At 38.2% G+C, this 8,842-nt stretch overlaps 1 long non-coding RNA gene across 1 annotated transcript; it reads left to right on the forward strand.

Annotated features, from left to right (window-relative positions):
- Nucleotides 1-6,002: 6,002 nt before the first annotated feature.
- On the forward strand, nt 6,003-8,309 carry LOC136286083 (uncharacterized). Its single transcript, XR_010719741.1, has 3 exons — nt 6,003-6,161; nt 6,606-6,648; nt 7,128-8,309. It is a non-coding gene; the product is annotated as an uncharacterized lncRNA (long non-coding RNA).
- The last annotated feature ends 533 nt before the right edge of the window (nt 8,310-8,842 follow it).

Below are 8,842 nucleotides of genomic sequence, written 5' to 3' on the forward strand. Positions count from 1 at the left end.
ATTAATATTTCCAGCTGAGGGAATACCTAAAGAGAAGAAAATTTAAATGTTGTTGCCTGAAAGGTTTGCAGTTATCTGTGCAGATTAAAAAAGGAATTGAGATTCTGTGTGAGGCTACAGGCTCTGTTGCTCAGAGAACCTCTTTGTAATGAGACTTCAGAACGCTCTGCTTGCAATGCCAAGGAAATTATCCTTGGTATGAAAACAGGATATTCAGGATCCTTCTGAAGTGATGAAAAACTCAGAATTAGGGTTGGAAGTAAGAAACACCTTAGTGTGAGGGTCTAGTTTTCTCCAGACTTAGACCTAGTCAGAGACTGACAAATGTTTCCTTTTCCTTGTGTGGGAAGCAAAAATGTTGTGAAAGAAGTCATAGTTTCATTCACAAAGTCAAACTGGGCATGCAGCTGTTGAAATATCTCATAAATGTGTCATACCACCACTTCAAAGAGATACACCAAGCTTTGATGCATCAAGTATTAGGACAGGTTGCAATACCTGGGGCAGGTGTTCCCACCCTGCTACTTTTGAATTTGCACACCATCAGTGGCTGGTGAGGTGGCTGCTGTCATGTGAAAAAGAGGTCATGAAGCATCATTAAGGTTTCTTATTTCATCCCTGCTCACACTGTGTTATACTTTGCTAGGCATGTGCTTTATCAAAGCCCATGTTCCTTGAAAGAAATGTGCCTTTTCTCAGCTGCCTTGCATGAAGAGCTGGCGGGATATAGTGTTATTAAGTATGATTAAATGTGAGAGAACCTGTCCCCTGTTTTGAGGACATAGTGTTCCTTTTTTTTTTTTTTTTTTTCTTTCTTCGTTTTGAAAAGCAGTAGAATAACCAGGGAAATTAGCTAGTCTGATAATGATCAGCTTGGTGAGTGACTGTGACATCAACACACTAATTAGGCCTCCTTCCACTTGTTTGTGATTTGTTCCTGCGCTCACAGTTCCATGAAGTGTTTGATGTATACACAGAATGGAAGAATGAAATGGTACACAGTGGCTATGATTACCCTTAAGGGTAAAAACACCCTCAGTCCTGTAGCAGTAATTGTCTCTCCAAAAGCTGCCTTTTCCTGTTAATTAAAGGCCCATTGGAGTCAGTGTCATTACTCCTACTGATTTCTGTAGGAGCCAAGCTGGCCACTTTTTTCCTGCCCTGTTAACTGGAGGCTGCTTTTTCCAGACAGAATAATAGAAGATGTGGCAGGAAATGTCTAACCCTGGCTCACAATTCCCACCATGTCCAATATCCAGAGTTGTCCAGAAGCAGAAGAGTGACAGCAGATTTTCCTCTCCTTTTTCTGAGATCATAAGCTCTTGTCAGATGTGCTCGGTGTTTCCAGTTCCTGCTCCTGGAACTGTAGGAGCCTGGACTTATCAAGAAACCAGTGCAAAACTCCTGTCTATATACCTTCTGTGAGGGTGGGAACAACAAGGGATTTAGTTATTGTAGCACAAGATAAAAAGGAACAATGCCCAAACCCCTACTATGTTGGAAAATGGCACAAATTTTACTGCTTTAAATCCAAGTCGTTCCTGTAGATAGAATATCGTAGAATATCCTGTAGAATATCGTCGTGTGCTCATGAATCAGCCTTGCCCTTATTTTCATGGAGTGGTTTATATTCATATGTGTGAGAGGCACATCTTGTCTGTGAATGTCTGTGGTGTCTGAAAGAATTGTGAGCTTCTTCTTGCTCTTTGTTAAATCCCCTTTTCCACGGAATCCTTGATGCTATTTTAATACATCTATAACAATTTGTTTTTTGGAGCACATTCCTTTTTAACACTGTGCTGAATTCAACTTGATACCAGGCAGAGCCCTTGCTATTTGTCAGGAAAGGCTAATTTTGTGATTACATATTTGACCTATGATATGGGTAAAACTGTTACTACTGCCAGAAGCTGTTTGAAATCAACAAGTATCGCAGATGTACATTGTGAATCTTCTTATTAGTAAGAATTCATTGCAGCTGAGCCCCTGCAATAACAGCTGCCAGCTGGACTTTGCACCACTGATGGCAGTAGCTGGCTCCATCACCTTCCCAGGGATGGAGGTGAGGCTAACCAGCCTTTGGTTAGTTACCTGGATCCTCCTGCTTGCTCTTCTTGAAGAGAGATGAAGACTTGCTTCAAAGATTGCTGCTCCTGCCAGGTTCCTACTATGATTTAGAAGAATTATCTGCAAAAAATACTATTTTTAATTATTGTTTAGATAAGATTAACTGGTAGTGAAATACCATGATTTGTGTTTCCCTAGACCCCCAGTAACATTTTTAGACTTTGAACAGTTGCTGCAGACCTGCAATATAGATGCTCGTTTTAATCAGAGACTCCATATTTTATAAGCCGTATTTTATGAAATATGTTCTGTCTTCAGCAACTGTATTCTTTAGGTAGGTATCTGCCAGTCCTAATGAGTTGTTGTTGTTGTTGTTCAATTTGCTAGTGCATTCCAGCTTCTCATATTTCTGTTCATGGCCTGTCCTCACTACTCAAAATTTCTGATATTAAATTAGAGACTGTATAATTTTGTTGTGAAATGGTAGGAAAGAATTATTCAAATAATTATTTTAATTTATTTTTATTGTTGCTTCATTTTAGTTTTTACTCTTCTTGTTTGAGATTTGCTAATTCATTAAGGATCGTTAGGGTAGTAAAAGACCTCCAAGATCATGTAGTCCAACCTTTGAACACCGCTGCCAACTAAACTGCAGCACTCAGTGCCATGTCGAGTTGTGTTTTGAACACTTCCAGCTATAGTGACTTCACTTCTTCCTTTCCTGTTTCTGTATTAGCTGAAGACATTAACCAGGTTTCTGTTACATCTGGTAATTATTCTCCCTATTCCCTTTTTTCTCTTCTATCTTCTTTTCTCCCCATTGCCAGTGGTGGCTTGCTGTTTCCCCAGTTGGCTTCTCTTGGGTCAGATTTATTTCTTCTGAATGAGGTCAACTGCACTTCAGTAGATTTTTAACTTTGGTACATACCCAGATAATTTCCTTCATTATTGGCTTATTTTTTCTTCTTATCACATAATTTTATCCAGGAGGATAAACTTTTAAGACATTCTGACAAGAAGAATTCAACTTTAAATGATCATCTGGGAAAACCCCAGGTATTCATTAGCTGTCTAGAAATCCTGTTGGTCAGTTCAATAGGGGCACTTCTGTTAATTAAGGATAAGAATGTACTTCACCAATGGAAACTGAAGAGGAAATACCAGGAGATGAAGAAATGAGAGATTTTCTAGCATGGAGTATTTAAAGCAGTGACCCTAAAGTGAACTTTAACTACTCCTACAGACGGCAAAAAATTCAAAGCAGTTGACAATAACCTTTAAGGTGAGGGATGACTGCTGAGGGAAGAAAAAAACTTCACCCAAACCACACACACATAAAACCAGTTTCTGGATTTATACATTGCTGCAGGGTTCTGAAAGTGGCTAACTTGTTCAATTTCTGTAAATCTCTCTAGGTCAAATAGTTCATTCAGATAGTGAATCAGTAATGCTACTTCTATAGTAGCTCTATAGTGTAAAGTACTAAATAACTTTCCTAAAGGTTATTGATAATATTTTATTATAATTACTCAGAAATCCACATATGTTTGTGATTTCTAAGAGTAAAGGAGCTTGTATTTTTACTTAGAAGAGAATATTTTCTCAACCTCAACCCCTCAAACCTAGCCTGAGAGATCTGTTTTTCTAGCTTTCTTATTCCTGGCAAGAACAGAACTCCACAAGTCCTTCCTTCTTCATAACCTACAGGTTTCTCTACCCTGCAGCCATTCTGAGTACTTAATGAGCTTGTTTCTGAGTCAGATGTAGGAAGGTGATAGATTTACAACAAAATAAAATTGCCAGTGGAAGTCTGAAAACTGAAATAGTTGTCACTTTATTTCTCTCCCCATTTTCATCATAATATCATAAATTAAGTTACCTTTTATTCTCTTGGAAAGGCCTTTGTAGCTACAAATCCAAATGGTTATAGCATGAAGGCAGTTCATTCTCCCTCCTAGCCTTTAATTCAGTTTACACCTCTGCCACTGAATCTCAGCTGAAAAATAAAGCATGACGGAAAAAGTCACTACGGTTTTCTTATAGTTCTAAGTTAGGAACAAAATTTTAACATTTTGAATGGATAATCACAACTGAAAGGGCTTTTGGTAATTTTCCTTCCAGAATTCTTAAATGCTGAACCTTTGCAGCTCTCAGCTTCATTAATTAATTATGTTGCACTTGATGCAATCCATGATCTATGCTTCAGGATTTTCCCTGACTGTGTTTGGGAGCTCTGAGATCCCAGTGTGGCTGCACTACACTGCATCTGGTAAGTGCTGGCCTCTGTGATGCCTGCAAGGTGCTGCCCTGCAGAAGTAGTGCTAAAGCTACATCATTTCACAGGCAATCAGAAAGTGGCTGTTGTTCAGGAAGGATGAATGTGCCAATATTCATTATGTTGCATATTCAGTGTTCCTCAATCCATGGGAGATGCTATCTGTGGTCATGAGAAAATAGAGACAGAGTTTGTAGCCAATCACTGTACATGCAACACAAAGTGGAAATGTACTTTGCACACCATCTCCCTTGGATTCATCTCTTCCCCTGGAAAGAGTCACTTAATAATGTTTTAAGTTGTTTGGTTTTTGGTTTTACTCCTGAATCTAGAGCTTGCAGAAATGGAAGCTCTTCCATCATGAGGGAATCCATATAGGTTTTTTTTTTCCAAAGAAATCAGAAAAAAATCCTGCAAATCCATTTTCCTTGATTTTTTTTTGGTATTGCAAGAAGAATATGGCCACAAGATTGAATTGCTTCTGATAGTATTTCTAATTGGAAAATATGTTTATAGAAATAGATGCGTGAAATATCAGTCTTCTTATTTTTACATTCTTATGTGAAAAATTACCTTATTAATTTTTAAATGGTAGCATATTTTACACAAGTGTTAAAAACCGCAAATTGAAAGAGAACCTTTCAAATTATTGTCTGGTGGAAATGACATATTTTAAGCATTTGTTCCAATCAAGCAGCAATTCAGGTTTCCTTCCAGACATCCTATTTCTTCTCCTTTACTGGTGGAATCATGCAGTATTCCTCTCACAGCCTCTGCAGTCTGATGTGTGCGTGAGAGAAGAAGCAGAATGATTTCTATGCGTCAGGTGAAACGGCTGGGATGGCTGAAATGAATGATGATTACCAGGATTTCCATTGTGAAGGCAAATGAGCAGAAAATACTGTGGCAGAAAGAATCCTTCAATCTAATGCAGGCACTGGGGCCGTAGACTTCAAAGGCTCTTATTCAATTATTCTAACTGTGTGACCACTGCTTTATTACCTTTTTTGTTCATTAATGTTCTAGGTCTGTGAAAAGCTAAAAGGTACCAAGGCACAACCAATTAGCATGTCTAAAAGGCCCAATGCAGGGCCATGTTTCAGCACAACAGTGTGGTGCTCCCATGCCATGCTCACTGAAGAAACTGCTTTATAGTGGAAGGACAGCCAGCTGTGCTTTCTGAGGAATAAGTAAGAGGGGTGGAATAAGGAAGAACCAAACCTGTGTGTGAGAACAAATGTACAGATGTTCTGTCCAAGTGTTGTTTGAATAAGCCTCTAATTTTGCAATGAAGCTTTCCAGATAATAAATTCTTTTCAGCAGAGATATACTATTAATTTAATAATTTATACGTGGTTTCTATATTTCAAAAAAAATGGTTTGAAGCAGCTTGGTTTTGTGTAGATGACCTAGAAAGGGATATACACATCCCAGTTTAAGTATCTCTCATGTCATTCTATAGGAGGGAAATCAAAAAAAGAAAGACATTAGTTTAATTTAATACTCAGTGCTGCCCTGCTTTTTTTTTTAAATTAATTTCTCAAAGCTTCTCTTAAAAGGAACTATTTTTATTTCTATATTTAAATTTTACCATTGAAGTAGGGTAAAGTCAAGATCCTTCCTCTCCAAACACATTTTTCCCATCTAATTGCAGGCAACTCTACAATAATCATTTTTTCAATGACTTCTGTGACCAAAATTTACAAGATACTACGCTCTATCAACTTTCTTCTAAGATGTTTTGGCCATGCCTTCTAAGAAGTAGGATATCCAGTCTCAGCTTGTGCAGTCTTTCAGGAGGAATTCTCCAGATTCTCAGGTGCTTCTTGTAAATTGATTCTTTTATTGATTCATTATTCCCTGAATGTAACACATTCCCTGCAAAGGGTAAACAGCATAGTATACTAATGTATCTCTGATGCTAGAGGGAATTTCCTGACATGTAAACTGTTTACCCATTCACCCCAGCTAATTCCTAAGCCTAAAATTTAAAACTTTTATAAAATTAATGATCAGGAGTTTCTCTGATGATATTTGTGTCATTCACAGTGTTTGAGAGCATCTCATGAACTAGAAATGTTTCTGTTGTTTTGCCATTGTTGTATATCCTTGCACCTTTTTGGTGCTGATGCTTTGAATTTAGAAGTTGCAGTAGCTCTTACAATGAGAAGTTTACTGAAGACACCATTTCAAGATGTTGATAGCATTTACTTGAACTCATACTGCTTTGCATGGTGGTGACTGTCTTTGTTTGGAAGGACAGGTGTCTGCCAGGGAAAGTTGGAGCTTCCCTTGGAATGGAGAAGGTAAGCCTCCTCCCTCCAAATTATAATTTTGCAATTAAGGGGGCTTTCAAGCAAAGATATGGGAATAGAAATAACAGTTCTTTACGAGAAATATTAAAAATACAAATGCAGTTATACAAAAAACCAAGCAAACAAACAAAAATCCTAGAAACCCTGACAGAGTAAGAATACGACCTGACACCCTGTTGGTCAGGATGTTGGTAACAGTCCAAATAAATCCTCCTGGAGTGACAGATTTGGTTCTGTTGGAGTAGAGATGATCCTGTAGAAAGGGTCCAGTGGTGGTGACATGGGTCCAGTCTTCCTCTGGGAAATTCAGTGGAAAACAGGCTGTCCTGCAGTTCTGAATTGCAGGTTTTTATTCAGGTAGGAATGGTTGGCTCCTCCCACTGGGTGGAGCATCTCACAATGGGATGATGTAATGTGTCATGTCATTTCGTGAGCCTTAATGGCCCATTAACAGAAGATATCCCCCGTAGGGAGGATGGGTCATGGAAGAGAGAAGGAATATTGCCCCACCTGGTTTTAACAGCTGGCCCATTAAAAGAAGGCACCTGTTCCCTCCCTGCTGGAGTTATGAGGAATGGGTTATATGAGATATAAAGAAAAACACATCTCCAACCAGTTTCAACATATGGCAAATAGAACACACATTTTTGGTTACATATTGCAACCCAAGACAGTGACATATTTCAAGAACAGTTCACAAAGTCAGAATGAACCAACACAATACTTTCTCTACAAATTCATCTGAGAGAACAATCAAGACCTTATTTTTAATTTCAGACACCTTCAATTATCCTGCAGCTTTAAAGAAATGTGATATGGATAAGAAAAATAAATTTGCAAACAAAATGTTTTGGTAACGAAAATTTTTAAACATGTTTTTCACTTCTGACTCTTAGGCTGCCTTACCTTTCCAGTTATGCTACTTCAGCAATACTTAATATGGACATTGTCTAGATTTATTTTGAATTCTGGCCAACACCAACAAAACTTGGAAGAAACAAAAAGGGCAAGTCTTAACAAATAAAAAAATAAACCACTACAGGCCAGGCTGGTGCTGCTTCCTAGAGCTCCATTTCAGAGAAGATGGTGATAGCCAAAGGGAAGCTGACACAGTTGATAGTTACATGCTTTTTTAAAGCAATGGATAAATGGGGATGTACAGAAATGGAGCCAAAATCGCTGATAAGTCTGCACTGAGCCATTCTACCCATTCAGATCCTGTCTTCCCATTTTATGAAAATCATCACAGAGAACATGCTATTACTAACCAAGCCAAAATTAATGCTCATAAATATGTGATCAGAGAAAGGCAGAGTCCCCAGATAAAAGATTAATAATGGCTGAATGGCCTTAACATATTTCATTTGATTCATGGGAGAATGGTTATAGCACAGGGAAATGCCATTGCTTTCAGATGAAACAAATGTCTTTGTATTGACTATCGAAAGCAACAGATGTTCTGCAAACCAGTACTTCCACAAAGGGACAGCCTTGGTACTATTTTGTAAACAACCTAGCTTAAATTTTAATACATGCACTTTGAGGATGGCTGTGTGACAGATGGGTTGGGTAAGCTCTGTAATGAAAAGGGCATCTAACTGAATTTGGAAAGCCTCAAGCAGCCTGTTTGTTATTTGGAAAATAAAATCTGAGAGACCTTGCCTATGCCTGTACATTTCTCTGTTTGTGTGTGTGTCCTTTTCTGTGTATATATTTGTGAGAAAATTAGAGCTTATTCTTCAAAATGTTTCAAAACCATTATGGATCAGTACAGATATAGATATATAGATGTAGATATATATGTAATTTTCTAAAAACATTTTTCCACATTTAATTGTTTTCTTTCTTTAAATTATGAGCTTACAAATAGACACCTAATGAAAGCATGGTTTAAAAGCAGCTGGAAAACTCCAGTGATATTGTGAAGCTATTAAATTAGTGTCCTTAGGGACGGTCCTTCAGGCATAATTCCTGCAGTGTGCAGCTTACAAAGGCACAGCAGAGCACCATGAGGTTCTCATCAGCTGAGCTTTTTCTGACACCTCATAATGAGAATGGCAAAAGAGAGGTGCCATTTCAGGAGAACTGATGGGATGGACAGGTGTCCAGCACTCATCAGGTACACGTACATCTGTGGGATTGAATTCTTGCCATCTCTACCTGCTTGTTGTCAGGGAACAGCGCA

This window comes from Chamaea fasciata, unplaced genomic scaffold, assembly GCF_029207755.1.
Source record: "Chamaea fasciata isolate MVZ Bird 193981 ecotype frontalis unplaced genomic scaffold, bChaFas1.0.hap1 SCAF_2, whole genome shotgun sequence".
Classification (NCBI taxonomy): Eukaryota; Metazoa; Chordata; class Aves; order Passeriformes; family Sylviidae; genus Chamaea; species Chamaea fasciata.